Source organism: Ambystoma mexicanum, chromosome 11, assembly GCF_040938575.1.
Source record: "Ambystoma mexicanum isolate Mex_15411 chromosome 11, UKY_AmexF1_1, whole genome shotgun sequence".
Taxonomy (NCBI): domain Eukaryota; kingdom Metazoa; phylum Chordata; class Amphibia; order Caudata; family Ambystomatidae; genus Ambystoma; species Ambystoma mexicanum.
In genome coordinates, this window is record NC_090934.1 from 821,191,623 (window position 1) to 821,209,864 (window position 18,242).

The 18,242-nt window shown below is 46.0% G+C and overlaps 6 non-coding genes across 6 annotated transcripts; all 6 read right to left on the reverse strand.

Moving 5' to 3' along the window:
* Positions 1–1,316: 1,316 nt before the first annotated feature.
* Positions 1,317–1,390, reverse strand: TRNAN-GUU (transfer RNA asparagine (anticodon GUU)). Its single transcript has one exon. It is a non-coding gene; the product is annotated as a tRNA-Asn (tRNA).
* A 1,789-nt stretch (positions 1,391–3,179) lies between these two features.
* On the reverse strand, positions 3,180–3,251 carry TRNAW-CCA (transfer RNA tryptophan (anticodon CCA)). Its single transcript has one exon. It is a non-coding gene; the product is annotated as a tRNA-Trp (tRNA).
* A 4,421-nt stretch (positions 3,252–7,672) lies between these two features.
* TRNAW-CCA (transfer RNA tryptophan (anticodon CCA)) lies at positions 7,673–7,744 on the reverse strand. Its single transcript has one exon. It is a non-coding gene; the product is annotated as a tRNA-Trp (tRNA).
* Positions 7,745–12,555: 4,811 nt separating this feature from the next.
* TRNAN-GUU (transfer RNA asparagine (anticodon GUU)) lies at positions 12,556–12,629 on the reverse strand. The gene has a single exon. It is a non-coding gene; the product is annotated as a tRNA-Asn (tRNA).
* Positions 12,630–16,668: 4,039 nt separating this feature from the next.
* On the reverse strand, positions 16,669–16,740 carry TRNAW-CCA (transfer RNA tryptophan (anticodon CCA)). Its single transcript has one exon. It is a non-coding gene; the product is annotated as a tRNA-Trp (tRNA).
* Positions 16,741–17,053: 313 nt separating this feature from the next.
* TRNAN-GUU (transfer RNA asparagine (anticodon GUU)) lies at positions 17,054–17,127 on the reverse strand. Its single transcript has one exon. It is a non-coding gene; the product is annotated as a tRNA-Asn (tRNA).
* Positions 17,128–18,242: the final 1,115 nt, after the last annotated feature.

Consider the following 18,242-nt stretch of genomic DNA (forward strand, 5'->3'; position numbering starts at 1 on the left):
TTTTACAGCATGTTCAGGTAAGCTTTGTTTCAGAAAACAACTTGCTAGAGGCACTAAAACAGATTACTGGGACAAAGGAAGAGGGTTTGGGGATTAGCACATCTCCTATGAAAGGTACAGTCACGCCCGAGACAACTCTGAGTGTCACCTCAAATTCTAAGAAATGCAAACTAGGGACCTACGCTTTTTATTGCCAGTGGATCTTTGTGTTTCAGACAAATGTGCACACCTCCCAGAGCCCCTTGCAATGCACTTAGGGAAATGGGGGAAGGTGCTGTGCAACCCTCTCGCTGACAATGTCTCTCTTGTCTATAATGTATCTATGAGAGAGAGAGAAATAGGCAATGCGAGAGTGAAAAAGTAAAATGGAAATGTGTCTACTGAGACCAGTATAAGGGGAAATCATCACATTCCAGGACCGACATTTGATTGGCAGGGCGCTTACAGTTTTCTGACACCAGACCGGTACCTGAACTCACAAACCCAAACTGCAAAGTGATGGCCATTGCCACTAGACTGCCGATCCCCTTTCGGGCCCCAGCATATATCCTTTAGTCACACCTAGAGTTCCCAGGACAGTGCAGCATTCAGCAATTACACGGAAATATTGACAGCCTAGGAGGCCATGCAAATGGCAGAGGTATGCTTTACAAAGCCCACGTAGCGTGCACAAAACAGCACATCAGTCAGGCCCACTTGAAGAGATGGTAAAGAGGAAATACTTCTGCTGCATCCAGTAAAACATAGAGATTGGCCTGCTTTAAAGTTTGACCATGTCCTTCATGGGTGTCTGTCAATATGATACTTCCCTGCTGCAAAGCTTACATTCGAAACGCCAGAACAACTAGGCCCAGAGCACAAAGATGCAGTCAGGTTGAAATAACGAGATACTGAAGAGCAATTTTACATTTCAGAGTGGGAAAAGCAAATATGACCCCGACGTGATTTGAACACAAAACCTTCTGATCTGGAGTCAGACGCGCTACCATTGCACCACGAGGTCCTTGTGGCAAGCCACCTGGTGTGTCTGATGACAGAATAAAGGTAGGAGACGTACATGCACCTGCAGAGCCTCATTGCTTCTTTAAGTAGACTGGCTAGGATAGCTTCCTTCTGTGCATCAGTACACGCTGCAGCCAAACCCTTCCCATGAAGTCTTGATGTTTATGAATTGAATGGCAAGTTTTGAAAAACTAAAGCAAGCGAGAAGAATTGCTTGCAGTTTATTGGATTTTTTGGACGTCAGCAGACGAGACCTGCGAGAGGTAAACAGAAGTCCATAGTTGGTCACGCTGAATTTTTGAGCCAAAATGCACCGTCCCTGGGTGGGCTTGAACCATCAACCTTTCGGTTAACAGCCGAACGCGCTAACCGATTGCGCCACAGAGACTCATGCAGTTCTTTCACAGGGGCCTGATTGGTGTGTTGTTTGCTTATGCTTCCCAGGCAACCTGAAAATATTTCTAAAATAGCTCTATTTCCCACAGCAAATCAGGGTATCAAGCACTTCCCTACCTCCCCTAATCCACAAACACAGGGGATTTAGTAGAGGACAGAGCCCATCAACAGTGCACCAAATGTCCTCTGTATAGGCATAACTTGCTATGAGGGGAAAGCCACAGTTGCACACTTGTGTTAAAAGGGGACAGTAGGCTGAACCCAGAGAACACGGGAGAAATGACTCAGGTTTACTGAGTGGAAAACTCTGTGTCTTTGTGCCAAAAACAGCAGCGTCTTTTCGGTTAACAGCCGAACACGCTAACCAATTGCGCCACAGAGACTCACTGGCATGTGTGTTCTGCCTTTGGCCTGATTGCATTGCTATTTTTTTCTGATTGGCAGAAAACCTGAACTTGTTTCTGAAAAAGGCATGCCTCTCTTAGCACTACAGTGCATTAGACTGCTCCCTTGCTTCCCTGAGTCCCCAAATACACAACCACCTTGGGCACAATAGAAGACACATTCGAGCAGATTTAGCAAGAGTGCACCAAGGATTCTATATGTAGGTACCTTGCTGAGAAGCAAGACCTGCAGTTGCATTCTTCTGTTAAAAGAGGGCAGCAGAGTGCACCAAGAGAACTTGGGGGAAGTAGTTTATGTTAACTACTTGCCATGCTCTTTATAGATCCCTCTGTTTGACTGGGTGAATTCTAATTTCTGGGGTAGAGTAAGCAATTTTTGGATCTAGATGCTGTGCGCAACAGGAATGCTATATACTGCACTCTACTGCTTCTGAAAAGTTACCAATTTTACAGGATGTTCAGGTAAGCTTTGTTTCAGAAAACAACTTGCTAGAGGCCCTAGGACAGATTACTGTGACAAAGGAAGAGGGTTTGGGGATTAGCACATCTCCTATGAAAGGTACAGTCACGCCCGAGACAACTCTGAGTGCCTCCTCAAATTCTAAGAAATGCGAACTGGGGTCCTACGCTTTTTATTACCAGTGGATCTTTGTGTTTCAGACAAATGTGCACGCCTCCCAGAGTCCCTTGCAATGCACTTAGGGAAATGGGGGAAGGTGCTGTCAAGCCTTCTCGCTGACAATGTCTCTCTTGTCTATAATGTATCTATGAGAGAGAGAGAAATAGGCAATGCGAGAGTGAAAAAGTAAAATGGAAATGTGTCTACTGAGACCAGTATAAGGGGAAATCCTCACAATCCAGGACCGACAGTTGATAGGGAGGGCGCTTACAGGTTTCCGACACCAGACCGGTACCTGAACTCACAAACCCAAACTGCAAAGTGATGGGCATTGCCACTAGACTGCCGACCCCCTTTCGGGCCCCAGTAAATATCCTTTAGTCACACCTAGAGTTCCCAGGACAGTGCAGCATTCAGCGATTACACGAAAATATTGACAGCGCTAGGAGGCCATGCAAATGGCAGAGGTATGCTTTACAAAGCCCACGTAGCGTGCACAAAACAGCACATCAGTCAGGCCCACTTGAAGAGATGGTAAAGAGGAAATACTTCTGCTGCATCCAGTAAAACATAGAGATTGGCCTGCTTTAAAGGTTGACCACGTCCTTCATGGGTGTCTGTCAATATGATACTTCCCTGCTGCAAAGCTTACATTCGAAACGCCAGAACAACTAGGCCCAGAGCACAAAGATGCAGTCAGGTTGAAATAACGAGATACTGAAGAGCAATTTTATATTTCAGAGTGGGAAAAGCAAATATGACCCCGCCGTGATTTGAACACGCAACCTTCTGATCTGGAGTCAGACGCGCTACCATTGCGCCACGAGGTCCTTGTGGCATCCACCTGGTGTGTCTGATGACAGAATAAAGGTAGGAGACGTACATGCACCTGCAAAGCCTCATTGCTTCTTTAAGTAGACTGGCTAGGATATTTTCCTTCTGTGCATCAGTACACGCTGCAGCCAAACCCTCCCATGAAGTCTTGATGTTTATGAATTGAATGGCAAGTTTTGAAAAACTATAGCAAGCGAGAAGAATTGCTTGCAGTTTATTGGATTTTTTGGACGTCATTAGACGAGATCTGCGAGAGGTAAACAGAAGTTCATAGTTGGTCATGCTGAATTTTTGAGCCAAAATGCATCGTCCCTGGGTGGGCTTGAACCACCAACCTTTCGATTAACAGCCGAAAGCGTTAACCGATTGCGCTACAGAGACTCATGCAGTGCTTATATTGGGGCCTGATTGGTGTGCTGTTTGCTTATGCTTCCCAGGCAACCTGAAAATATTTCTAAAATAGCTCTATTTCCCACAGCAAATCAGGGTATCAAGCACTTCCCTACCTCCACTAATCCACTAACACAGGGGATTTAGTAGAGGACAGAGCCCATCAACAGTGCACCAAATGTCCTCTGTGTAGGCATAACTTGCTATGAGGAGAAAGCCACAGTTGCGCACTTGTGTTAAAAGGGGACAGTAGGCTGAACCCAGAGAACAAGGGAGAAATGACTCAGGTTTACTGAGTGGAACACTCTGTGTCTTTGTGCCAACAACAGCAGCGTCTTTTCGGTTAACAGCAGAACGCGCTAACCAATTGCGCCACAGAGACTCACTGGCATGTGTGTTCTGCCTTTGGCCTGATTGCATTGCTATTTTTTTCTGATTGGCAGAATACCTGAACTTTTTTCTGAAAAAGGCATTCCTCTCTTAGCACTGCAGTGCATTAGACTGCTCCCTTGCTTCCCTGAGTCGCCAAATACACAACCACCTTGGGCACAATAGAAGACACATTCCAGCAGATTTAGCAAGAGTGCACCAAGGTTTCTATATGTAGGTACCTTTCTAAGAAGCAAGACCTGCAGTTGCATTCTTCTGTTAAAAGAGGGCAGCAGAGTGCACCAAGAGAACTTGGGGGAAGTAGCTTATGTTAACTACTTGCCATGCTCTTTATAGATCCCTCTGTTTGACTGGGTGAATTCTAATTTCTGGGGTAGAGTAAGCAATTTTTGGATCTAGATGCTGTGCGCAACAGGAATGCTATATACTGCACTGTACTGCTACTGAAAAGTTACCAATTTTACAGGATGTTCAGGTAAGCTTTGTTTCAGAAAACAACTTGCTAGAGGCACTAAAACAGATTACTGGGACAAAGGAAGTGGGTTTGGGGATTAGCACATCTCCTATGAAAGGTACAGTCACGCCCGAGACAACTCTGAGTGTCACCTCAAATTCTAAGAAATGCAAACTAGGGACCTACGCTTTTTATTGCCAGTGGATCTTTGTGTTTCAGACAAATGTGCACGCCTCCCAGAGCCCCTTGCAATGCACTTAGGGAAATGGGGGAAGGTGCTGTGCAACCCTCTCGCTGACAATGTCTCTCTTGTCTATAATGTATCTATGAGAGAGAGAGAAATAGGCAATGCGAGAGTGAAAAAGTAAAATGGAAATGTGTCTACTGAGACCAGTATAAGGGGAAATCCTCACAATCCAGGACCGACAGTTGATTGGGAGGGCGCTTACAGTTTTCTGACACCAGACCGGTACCTGAACTCACAAACCCAAACTGCAAAGTGATGGGCATTGCCACTAGACTGCCGACCGCCTTTCGGGGCCCCAGCATATATCCTTTAGTCACACCTAGAGTTCCCAGGACAGTGCAGCATTCAGCGATTACACGAAAATATTGACAGCGCTAGGAGGCCATGCAAATGGCAGAGGTATGCTTTACAAAGCCCACGTAGCGTGCACAAAACAGCACATCAGTCAGGCCCACTTGAAGAGATGGTAAAGAGGAAATACTTCTGCTGCATCCAGTAAAACATAGAGATTGGCCTGCTTTAAAGGTTGACCATGTCCTTCATGGGTGTCTGTCAATATGATACTTCCCTGCTGCAAAGCTTACATTCGAAACGCCAGAACAACTAGGCCCAGAGCACAAAGATGCAGTCAGGTTGAAATAACGAGATACTGAGAGCAATTTTATATTTCAGAGTGGGAAAAGCAAATATGACCCCGACGTGATTTGAACACTAAACCTTCCGATCTGAAGTCAGACACGCTACCATTGCGCCACGAGGTCCTTGTGGCAGTCCACCTGGTGTGTCTGATGACAGAATAAAGGTAGGAGACGTACATGCACCTGCAGAGCCTCATTGCTTCTTTAAGTAGACTGGCTAGGATAGCTTCCTTCTGTGCATCAGTACACGCTGCAGCCAAACCCTTCCCATGAAGTCTTGATGTTTATGAATTGAATGGCAAGTTTTGAAAAACTAAAGCAAGCGAGAAGAATTGCTTGCAGTTTATTGGATTTTTTGGACGTCAGCAGACGAGACCTGTGAGAGGTAAACAGAAGTTCATAGTTGGTCATGCTGAATTTTTGAGCCAAAATGCACCGTCCTGGGTGGGCTTGAACCACCAACCTTTCGGTTAACAGCCGGACGCGCTAACTGATCGCGCCACAGAGACTCATGCAGTGCTTACACTGGGGCCTGATTGGTGTGCTGTTTGCTTATGCTTCCCAGGCAACCTGAAAACATTTCTAAAATAGCTCTATTTCCCACAGCAAATCAGGGTATCAAGCACTTCCCTACCTCCCCTAATCCACAAACACAGGGGATTTAGTAGAGGACAGAGCCCATCAACAGTGCACCAAATGTCCTCTGTGTAGGCATAACTTGCTATGAGGAGAAAGCCACAGTTGCGCACTTGTGTTAAAAGGGGACAGTAGGCTGAACCCAGAGAACACGGGAGAAATGACTCAGGATTATAAGTGGAACACTCTGTGTCTTTGTGCCAAAAACAGCAGCTTCTTTTCGGTTAACAGCCGAACGCGCTAACCAATTGCGCCACAGAGACTCACTGACATGTGTTTTCTGCCTTTATCCTGATTGCATTGCTATTTTTTTCTGATTGGCAGAAAACCTGAACTTTTTTCTGAAAAAGGCATGCCTCTCTTAGCACTGCAGTGCATTAGACTGCTCCCTTGCTTCCCTGAGTCCCCAAATACACAACCACCTTGGGCACAATAGAAGACACATTCCAGCAGATTTAGCAAGAGTGCACCAAGGTTTCTATATGTAGGTACCTTGCTGAGAAGCAAGACCTGCAGTTGCATTCTTCTGTTAAAAGAGGGCAGCAGAGTGCACCAAGAGAACTTGGGGGAAGTAGCTTATGTTAACTACTTGCCATGCTCTTTATAGATCCCTCTGTTTGACTGGGTGAATTCTAATTTCTGGGGTAGAATAAGCAATTGTTGGATCTAGATGCTGTGCGCAACAAGAATGCTATATACTGCACTGTACTGCTACTGAAAAGTTACCAATTTTACAGGATGTTCAGGTAAGCTTTGTTTCAGAAAACAACTTGCTAGAGGCCCTCGGACAGATTAGTGGGACAAAGGAAGAGGGTTTGGGGATTAGCACATCTCCTATGTAAGGTACAGTCACGCCCGAGACAACTCTGAGTGCCACCTCAAATTCTAAGAAATGCGAACTAGGGTCCTACGCTTTTTATTGCCAGTGGATCTTTGTGTTTCAGACAAATGTGCACGCCTCCCAGAGCCCCTTGCAATGCACTTAGGGAAAGGGGGGAAGGTGCTGTGAAGCCCTCTCGCTGACAATGTCTCTCTTGTCTATAATGTAACTATGAGAGAGAGAGAAATAGGCAATGCGAGAGTGAAAAAGTAAAATGGAAATGTGTCTACTGAGACCAGTATAAGGGGAAATCCTCACAATCCAGGACCGACAGTTGATTGGGAGGGCGCTTACAGGTTTCCGACACCAGACCGGTACCTGAACTCAAAAACCCAAACTGCAAAGTGATGGGCATTGTCACTAGACTGCCAACCCCCTTTCGGGGCCCCAGCATATATCCTTTAGTCACACCTAGAGTTCCCAGGACAGTGCAGCATTCAGCGATTACACGAAAATATTGACAGCGCTAGGAGGCCATGCAAATGGCAGAGGTATGCTTTACAAAGCCCACGTAGCGTGCACAAAACAGCACATCAGTCAGGCCCACTTGAAGAGATGGTAAAGAGGAAATACTTCTGCTGCATCCAGTAAAACATAGAGATTGGCCTGCTTTAAAGGTTGACCATGTCCTTCATGATTGTCTGTCAATATGATACTTCCCTGCTGCAAAGCTTACATTCGAAACGCCAGAACAACTAGGCCCAGAGCACAAAGATGCAGTCAGGTTGAAATAACGAGATACTGAAGAGCAATTTTGTATTTCAGAGTGGGAAAAGGAAGTATGACCCCGACGTGATTTGAACACGAAACCTTCTGATCTGGAGTCAGACGCGCTACCATTGCGCCACGAGGTCCTTGCGGCAATCCACCTGGTGTGTCTGATGACAGAATAAAGGTAGGAGACGTACATGCACCTGCAGAGCCTCATTGCTTCTTTAAGTAGACTGGCTAGGATAGCTTCCTTCTGTGCATCAGTACACGCTGCAGCCAAACCCTTCCCATGAAGTCTTGATGTTTATGAATTGAATGGCAAGTTTTGAAAAACTAAAGCAAGCGAGAAGAATTGCTTGCAGTTTATTGGATTTTTTGGACGTCAACAGACGAGACCTGCGAGAGGTAAACAGAAGTTCATAGTTGGTCACGCTGAATTTTTGACCCAAAATGCATCGTCCCTCGGTGGGCTCGAACCACCTACCTTTTGGTTAACAGCCGAACGCGCTAACCGATTGCGCCATAGAGACTCATGCAGTGCTTACACTGGGGCCTGATTGGTGTGCTGTTTGCTTATGCTTCCCAGGCAACCTGAAAATATTTCTAAAATAGCTCTATTTCCCACAGCAAATCAGGGTATCAAGCACTTCCCTACCTCCCCTAATCCACAAACACAGGGGATTTAGTAGAGGACAGAGCCCATCAACAGTGCACCAAATGTCCTCTGTATAGGCATAACTTGCTATGAGGAGAAAGCCACAGTTGCGCACTTGTGTTAAAAGGGGACAGTAGGCTGAACCCAGAGAACACGGGAGAAATGACTCAGGTTTACTGAGTGGAACACTCTGTGTCTTTGTGCCAAAAACAGCAGCGTCTTTTCGGTTAACAGCCGAACGCGCTAACCAATTGCGCCACAGAGACTCACTGGCATGTGTGTTCTGCCTTTGGCCTGATTGCATTGCTATTTTTTTCTGATTGGCAGAAAACCTGAACTTTTTTCTGAAAAAGGCATGCCTCTCTTAGCACTGCAGTGCATTAGACTGCTCCCTTGCTTCCCTGAGTCCCCAAATACACAACCACCTTGGGCACAATAGAAGACACATTCCAGCAGATTTAGCAAGAGTGCACCAAGGATTCTATATGTAGGTACCTTGCTGAGAAGCAAGACCTGCAGTTGCATTCTTCTGTTAAAAGAGGGCAGCAGAGTGCACCAAGAGAACTTGGGGGAAGTAGCTTATGTTAACTACTTGCCATGCTCTTTATAGATCCCTCTGTTTGACTGGGTGAATTCTAATTTCTGGGGTAGAGTAAGCAATTTTTGGATCTAGATGCTGTGCGCAACAGGAATGCTATATACTGCACTGTACTGCTACTGAAAAGTTACCAATTTTACAGGATGTTCAGGTAAGCTTTGTTTCAGAAAACAACTTGCTAGAGGCACTAAGACAGATTACTCGGACAAAGGAAGAGGGTTTGGGGATTAGCACATCTCCTATGAAAGATACAGTCACGCCCGAGACAACTCTGAGTGTCACCTCAAATTCTAAGAAATGCAAACTAGGGACCTACGCTTTTTATTGCCAGTGGATCTTTGTGTTTCAGACAAATGTGCACGCCTCCCAGAGCCCCTTGCAATGCACTTAGGGAAATGGGGGAAGGTGCTGTGAAGCCCTCTCGCTGACAATGTCTCTCTTGTCTATAATGTATCTATGAGAGAGAGAGAAATAGGCAATGCGAGAGTGAAAAAGTAAAATGGAAATGTGTCTACTGAGACCAGTATAAGGGGAAATCCTCACAATCCAGGACCGACAGTTGATTGGGAGGGCGCTTACAGGTTTCCGACACCAGACCGGTACCTGAACTCACAAACCCAAACTGCAAAGTGATGCCCATTGCCACTAGACTGCCGACCCCCTTTCGGGGCCCCAACATATATCCTTTAGTCACACCTAGAGTTCCCAGGACAGTGCAGCATTCAGCGATTACACGAAAATATTGACAGCGCTAGGAGGCCATGCAAATGGCAGAGGTATGCTTTACAAAGCCCACGTAGCGTGCACAAAACAGCACATCAGTCAGGCCCACTTGAAGAGATGGTAAAGAGGAAATACTTCTGCTGCATCCAGTAAAACATAGAGATTGGCCTGCTTTAAAGGTTGACCATGTCCTTCATGGGTGTCTGTCAATATGATACTTCCCTGCTGTAAAGCTTACATACGAAACGCCAGAACAACTACGCCCAGAGCACAAAGATGCAGTCAGGTTGAAATAACGAGATACTGAAGAGCAATTTTGTATTTCAGAGTGGGAAAAGGAAGTATGACCCCGACATGATTTGAACACACAACTTTCTGATCTGGAGTCAGACGCGCTACCATTGCGCTACGAGGTCCTTGTCGCAGTCCACCTGGTGTGTCTGATGACAGAATAAAGGTAGGAGACGTACATGCACCTGCAGAGCCTCATTGCTTCTTTAAGTAGACTGGCTAGGATAGCTTCCTTCTGTGCATCAGTACACGCTGCAGCCAAACCCTTCCCATGAAGTCTTGATGTTTATGAATTGAATGACAAGTTTTGAAAAACTAAAGCAAGCGAGAAGAATTGCTTGCAGTTTATTGGATTTTTTGGACGTCAGCAGACGAGACCTGCGAGAGGTAAACAGAAGTTCATAGTTGGTCACGCTGAATTTTTGACCCAAAATGCATCGTCCCTCGGTGGGCTTGAACCACCTACCTTTTGGTTAACAGCCGAACGCGCTAACCGATTGCGCCATAGAGACTCATGCAGTGCTTACACTGGGGCCTGATTGGTGTGCTGTTTGCTTATGCTTCCCAGGCAACCTGAAAATATTTCTAAAATAGCTCTATTTCCCACAGCAAATCAGGGTATCAAGCACTTCCCTACCTCCCCTAATCCACAAACACAGGGGATTTAGTAGAGGACAGAGCCCATCAACAGTGCACCAAATGTCCTCTGTGTAGGCATAACTTGCTATGAGGAGAAAGCCACAGTTGCGCACTTGTGTTAAAAGGGGACAGTAGGCTGAACCCAGAGAACACGGGAGAAATGACTCAGGTTTACTGAGTGGAACACTCTGTGTCTTTGTGCCAAAAACAGCAGCGTCTTTTCGGTTAACAGCCCAACGCGCTAACCAATTGCGCCACAGAGACTCACTGGCATGTGTGTTCTGCCTTTGGCCTGATTGCATTGCTATTTTTTTCTGATTGGCAGAAAACCTGAACTTTTTTCTGAAAAAGGCATGCCTCTCTTAGCACTGCAGTGCATTAGACTGCTCCCTTGCTTCCCTGAGTCCCCAAATACACAACCACCTTGGGCACAATAGAAGACACATTCCAGCAGATTTAGCAAGAGTGCACCAAGGATTCTATATGTAGGTACCTTGCTGAGAAGCAAGACCTGCAGTTGCATTCTTCTGTTAAAAGAGGGCAGCAGAGTGCACCAAGAGAACTTGGGGGAAGTAGCTTATGTTAACTACTTGCCATGCTCTTTATAGATCCCTCTGTTTGACTGGGTGAATTCTAATTTCTGGGGTAGAGTAAGCAATTTTTGGATCTAGATGCTGTGCGCAACAGGAATGCTATATACTGCACTGTACTGCTACTGAAAAGTTACCAATTTTACAGGATGTTCAGGTAAGCTTTGTTTCAGAAAACAACTTGCTAGAGGCACTAAGACAGATTACTGGGACAAAGGAAGAGGGTTTGGGGATTAGCACATCTCCTATGAAAGGTACAGTCACGCCCGAGACAACTCTGAGTGCCTCCTCAAATTCTAAGAAATGCAAACTAGGGACCTACACTTTTTATTGCCAGTGGATCTTTGTGTTTCAGACAAATGTGCACGCCTCCCAGAGCCCCTTGCAATGCACTTAGGGAAATGGGGGAAGGTGCTGTGCAACCCTCTCGCTGACAATGTCTCTCTTGTCTATAATGTAACTATGAGAGAGAGAGAAATAGGCAATGCGAGAGTGAAAAAGTAAAATGGAAATGTGTCTACTGAGACCAGTATAAGGGGAAATCCTCACAATCCTGGACCGACAGTTGATTGGGAGGGCGCTTACAGGTTTCCGACACCAGACCGGTACCTGAACTCACAAACCCAAACTGCAAAGTGATGCCCATTGCCACTAGACTGCCGACCCCCTTTCGGGGCCCCAACATATATCCTTTAGTCACACCTAGAGTTCCCAGGACAGTGCAGCATTCAGCGATTACACGAAAATATTGACAGCGCTAGGAGGCCATGCAAATGGCAGAGGTATGCTTTACAAAGCCCACGTAGCGTGCACAAAACAGCACATCAGTCAGGCCCACTTGAAGAGATGGTAAAGAGGAAATACTTCTGCTGCATCCAGTAAAACATAGAGATTGGCCTGCTTTAAAGGTTGACCATGTCCTTCATGGGTGTCTGTCAATATGATACTTCCCTGCTGCAAAGTTTACATTCGAAACGCCAGAACAACTAGGCCCAGAGCACAAAGATGCAGTCAGGTTGAAATAACGAGATACTGAAGAGCAATTTTATATTTCAGAGTGGGAAAAGCAAATATGACCCCGACGTGATTTGAACACGAAACCTTCTGATCTGGAGTCAAACGCGCTACCATTGCGCCACGAGGTTCTTGCGGCAGTCCACCTGGTGTGTCTGATGACAGAATAAAGGTAGGAGACGTACATGCACCTGCAGAGCCTCATTACTTCTTTAGGTAGACTGGCTAGGATAGCTTCCTTCTGTGCATCAGTACACGCTGCAGCCAAACCCTTCCCATGAAGTCTTGATGTTTATGAATTGAATGGCAAGTTTTGAAAAACTAAAGCAAGCGAGAAGAATTGCTTACAGTTTATTGGATTTTTTGGACGTCAGCAGACGAGACCTGCGAGAGGTAAACAGAAGTTCATAGTTGGTCATGCTGAATTTTTGAGCCAAAATGCATCGTCCCTGGGTGGGCTTGAACCACCAACCTTTCGGTTAACAGCCGAACGCGCTAACCGATTGCGCCACAGAGACTCACGCAGTGCTTACACTGGGGCCTGATTGGTGTGCTGTTTGCTTATGCTTCCCAGGCAACCTGAAAATATTTCTAAAATAGCTCTATTTCCCACAGCAAATCAGGGTATCAAGCACTTCCCTACCTCCCCTAATCCACAAACACAGGGGATTTAGTAGAGGACAGAGCCCATCAACAGTGCACCAAAGGTCCTCTGTGTAGGCATAACTTGCTATGAGGAGAAAGCCACAGTTGCGCACTTGTGTTAAAAGGGGACAGTAGGCTGAACCCAGAGAACACGGGAGAAATGACTCAGGTTTACTGAGTGGAACACTCTGTGTCTTTGTGCCAAAAACAGCAGCGTCTTTTCGGTTAACAGCCGAACGCGCTAACCAATTGTGCCACAGAGACTCACTGGCATGTGTGTTCTGCCTTTGGCCTGATTGCATTGCTATTTTTTTCTGATTGGCAGAAAACCTGAACTTTTTTCTGAAAAAGGCATGCCTCTCTTAGCACTGCAGTGCATTAGACTGCTCCCTTGCTTCCCTGAGTCCCCAAATACACAACCACCTTGGGCACAATAGAAGACACATTCCAGCAGATTTAGCAAGAGTGCACCAAGGATTCTATATGTAGGTACCTTGCTGAGAAGCAAGACCTGCAGTTGCATTCTTCTGTTAAAAGAGGGCAGCAGAGTGCACCAAGAGAACTTGGGGGAAGTAGCTTATGTTAACTACTTGCCATGATCTTTATAGATCCCTCTGTTTGACTGGGTAAATTCTAATTTCTGGGGTAGAGTAAGCAATTTTTGGATCTAGATGCTGTGCGCAACAGGAATGCTATATACTGCACTGTACTGCTACTGAAAACTTACCAATTTTACAGGATGTTCAGGTAAGCTTTGTTTCAGAAAACAACTTGCTAGAGGCCCTAGGACAGATTACTGGGACAAAGGAAGAGGGTTTGGGGATTAGCACATCTCCTATGAAAGGTACAGTCACGCCCGAGACAACTCTGAGTGCCTCCTCAAATTCTAAGAAATACGAACTGGGGTTCTACGCCTTTTATTGCCAGTGGATCTTTGTGTTTCAGACAAATGTGCACGCCTCCCAGAGCCCCATGCAATGCACTTAGGGAAATGGGGGAAGGTGCTGTGCAACCCTCTCGCTGACAATGTCTCTCTTGTCTATAATGTATCTATGAGAGAGAGAGAAATAGGCAATGCGAGAGTGAAAAAGTAAAATGGAAATGTGTCTACTGAGACCAGCATAAGGGGAAATCCTCACAATCCAGGACCGACAGTTGATTGGGAGGGCGCTTACAGTTTTCTGACACCAGACCGGTACCTGAACTCACAAACCCAAGCTACAAAGTGATGGGCATTGCCACTAGACTGCCGACCCCCTTTCGGGGCCCCAGCATATATCCTTTAGTCACACCTAGAGTTCCCAGGACAGTGCAGCATTCAGCGATTACACGAAAATATTGACAGCGCTAGGAGGCCATGCAAATGGCAGAGGTATGCTTTACAAAGCCCACGTAGCGTGCACAAAACAGCACATCAGTCAGGCCCACTTGAAGAGATGGTAAAGAGGAAATACTTCTGCTGCATCCAGTAAAACATAGAGATTGGCCTGCTTTAAAGGTTGACCATGTCCTTCATGGGTGTCTGTCAATATGATACTTCCCTGCTGCAAAGTTTACATTCGAAACGCTAGAACAACTAGGCCCAGAGCACAAAGATGCAGTCAGGTTGAAATAACGAGATACTGAAGAGCAATTTTATATTTCAGAGTGGGAAAAGCAAATATGACCCCGACGTGATTTGAACACGAAACCTTCGGATCTGGAGTCAGACGCGCTACCATTGCGCCACGAGGTCCATGCAGCACTCCACCTGGTGTGTCTGATGACAGAATAAAGGTAGGAGACGTACATGCACCTGCAGAGCCTCATTGCTTCTTTAAGTAGACTGGCTAGGATAGCTTCCTTCTGTGCATCAGTACACGCTGCAGCCAAACCCTTCCCATGAAGTCTTGATGTTTATGAATTGAATGGCAAGTTTTGAAAAACTAAAGCAAGCGAGAAGAATTGCTTGTAGTTTATTGGATTTTTTGGACGTCAGCAGACGAGACCTGCGAGAGGTAAACAGAAGTCCATAGTTGGTCACGCTGAATTTTTGAGCCAAAATGCACCGTGCCTGGGTGGGCTTGATCCACCAACCTTTCTCTTAACAGCCGAACGCGCTAACCGATTGCGCCACAGAGACTCATGCAGTTCTTACACAGGGGCCTGATTGGTGTGCTGTTTGCTTATGCTTCCCAGGCAACCTGAAAATATTTCTAAAATAGCTCTTTTTCCCACAGCAAATCAGGGTATCAAGCACTTCCCTACCTCCCCTAATCCACAAACACAGGGGATTTAGTAGAGGACAGAGCCCACCAAAAGTGCACCAAATGTCCTCTGTATAGGCATAACTTGCTATGAGGAGAAAGCCACAGTTGCGCACTTGTGTTAAAAGGGGACAGTAGGCTGAACCCAGAGAACACGGGAGAAATGACTCAGGTTTACTGAGTGGAACACTCTGTGTCTTTGTGCCAAAAACAGCAGCATCTTTTCGGTTAACAGCCGAACGCGCTAACCAATTGCGCCACAGAGACTCACTGGCATGTGTGTTCTGCCTTTGGCCTGATTGCATTGCTATTTTTTTCTGATTGGCAGAAAACCTGAACTTTTTTCTGAAAAAGGCATGCCTCTCTTAGCACTGCAGTGCATTAGACTGCTCCCTTGCTTCCCTGTGTCCCCAAATACACAAACACCCTGGGCACAATAGAAGACACATTCCAGCAGATTTAGCAAGAGTGCACCAAGGATTCTATATGTAGGTACCTTGCTGAGAAGCAAGACCTGCAGTTGCATTCTTCTGTTAAAAGAGGGCAGCAGAGTGCACCAAGAGAACTTGGGGGAAGTAGCTTATGTTAACTACTTGCCATGCTCTTTATAGATCCCTCTGTTTGACTGGGTGAATTCTAATTTCTGGGGTAGAGTAAGCAATTTTTGGATCTAGATGCTGTGCGCAACAGGAATGCTATATACTGCACTGTACTGCTAATGAAAAGTTACCAATTTTACAGGATGTTCAGGTAAGCTTTGTTTCAGAAAACAACTTGCTAGAGGCACTAAGACAGATTACTGGGACAAAGGAAGAGGGTTTGGGGATTAGCACATCTCCTATGAAAGGTACAGTCACGCCCGAGACAACTCTGAGTGTCACCTCAAATTCTAAGAAATGCAAACTAGGGACCTACGCTTTTTATTGCCAGTGGATCTTTGTGTTTCAGACAAATGTGCACGCCTCCCAGAGCCCCTTGCAATGCACTTAGGGAAAGGGGGGAAGGTGCTGTGAAGCCCTCTCGCTGACAATGTCTCTCTTGTCTATAATGCAACTATGAGAGAGAGAGAAATAGGCAATGCGAGAGTGAAAAAGTAAAATGGAAATGTGTCTACTGAGACCAGTATAAGGGGAAATCCTCACAATCCAGGACCGACAGTTGATTGGGAGGGCGCTTACAGGTTTCCGACACCAGACCGGTACCTGAACTCACAAACCCAGACTGCAAAGTGATGGGCATTGCCACTAGACTGCCGACCCCCTTTCGGGGCCCCAGCATATATCCTTTAGTCACACCTAGAGTTCCCAGGACAGTGCAGCATTCAGCGATTACACGAAAATATTGACAGCGCTAGGAGGCCATGCAAATGGCAGAGGTATGCTTTACAAAGCCCACGTAGCCTGCACAAAACAGCACATCAGTCAGGCCCACTTGAAGAGATGGTAAAGAGGAAATACTTCTGCTGCATCCAGTAAAACATAGAGATTGGCCTGCTTTAAAGGTTGACCATGTCCTTCATGGGTGTCTGTCAATATGACACTTCCCTGCTGCAAAGCTTACATTCGAAACGCCAGAACAACTAGGCCCAGAGCACAAAGATGCAGTCAGGTTAAAATAACGAGATACTGAAGAGCAATTTTGTATTTCAGAGTGGGAAAAGGAAGTATGACCCCGACGTGATTTGAACACACAACCTTCTGATCTGGAGTCAGACGCGCTACCATTGCGCCACGAGGTCCTTGTGGCAATCCACCTGGTGTTTCTGATGACAGAATAAAGGTAGGAGACGTACATGCACCTGCAGAGCCTCATTGCTTCTTTAGGTAGACTGGCTAGGATAGCTTCCTTCTGTGCATCAGTACACGCTGCAGCCAAACCCTTCCCATGAAGTCTTGATGTTTATGAATTGAATGGCAAGTTTTGAAAAACTAAAGCAAGCGAGAAGAATTGCTTACCGTTTATTGGATTTTTTGGACGTCAGCAGACAAGACCTGCGAGAGGTAAACAGAAGTTCATAGTTGGTCATGCTGAATTTTTGAGCCAAAATGCATCGTCTCTGGGTGGGCTTGAACCAACAACCTTTCGGTTAACAGCCGAACGCGCTAACCGATTGCGCCACAGAGACTCATGCAGTTCTTACACAGGGGCCTGATTGGTGTGCTGTTTGCTTATGCTTCCCAGGCAACCTGAAAATATTTCTAAAATAGCTCTATTTCCCACAGCAAATCAGGGTATCAAGCACTTCTCTACCTCCCCTAATCCACAAACACAGGGGATTTAGTAGAGGACAGAGCCCATCAACAGTGCACCAAAGGTCCTCTGTGTAGGCATAACTTGCTATGAGGAGAAAGCCACAGTTGCGCACTTGTGTTAAAAGGGGCCAGTAGGCTGAACCCAGAGAACACGGGAGAAATGACTCAGGTTTACTGAGTGGAACATTCTGTGTCTTTGTGCCAAAAACAGCAGCGTCTTTTCGGTTAACAGCCGAACGCGCTAACCAATTGTGCCACAGAGACTCACTGGCATGTGTGTTCTGCCTTTGGCCTGATTGCATTGCTATTTTTTTCTGATTGGCAGAAAACCTGAACTTTTTTCTGAAAAAGGCATGCCTCTCTTAGCACTGCAGTGCATTAGACTGCTCTCTTGCTTCCCTGAGTCCCCAAATACACAACCACCTTGTGCACAATAGAAGACACATTCCAGCAGATTTAGCAAGAGTGCACCAAGGATTCTATATGTAGGTACCTTGCTGAGAAGCAAGACCTGCAGTTGCATTCTTCTGTTAAAAGAGGGCAGCAGAGTGCACCAAGAGAACTTGGGGGAAGTAGCTTATGTTAACTACTTGCCATGATCTTTATAGATCCCTCTGTTTGACTGGGTGAATTCTAATTTCTGGGGTAGAGTAAGCAATTTTTGGATCTAGATGCTGTGCGCAACAGGAATGCTATATACTGCACTGTACTGCTACTGAAAAGGTACCAATTTTACAGGATGTTCAGGTAAGCTTTGTTTCAGAAAACAACTTGCTAGAGGCCCTAGGACAGATTACTGGGACAAAGGAAGAGGGTTTGGGGATTAGCACATCTCCTATGAAAGGTACAGTCACGCCCGAGACAACTCTGAGTGTCACCTCAAATTCTAAGAAATGCAAACTAGGGACCTACGCCTTTTATAGCCAGTGGATCTTTGTGTTTCAGACAAATGTGCACGCCTCCCAGAGCCCCATGCAATGCACTTAGG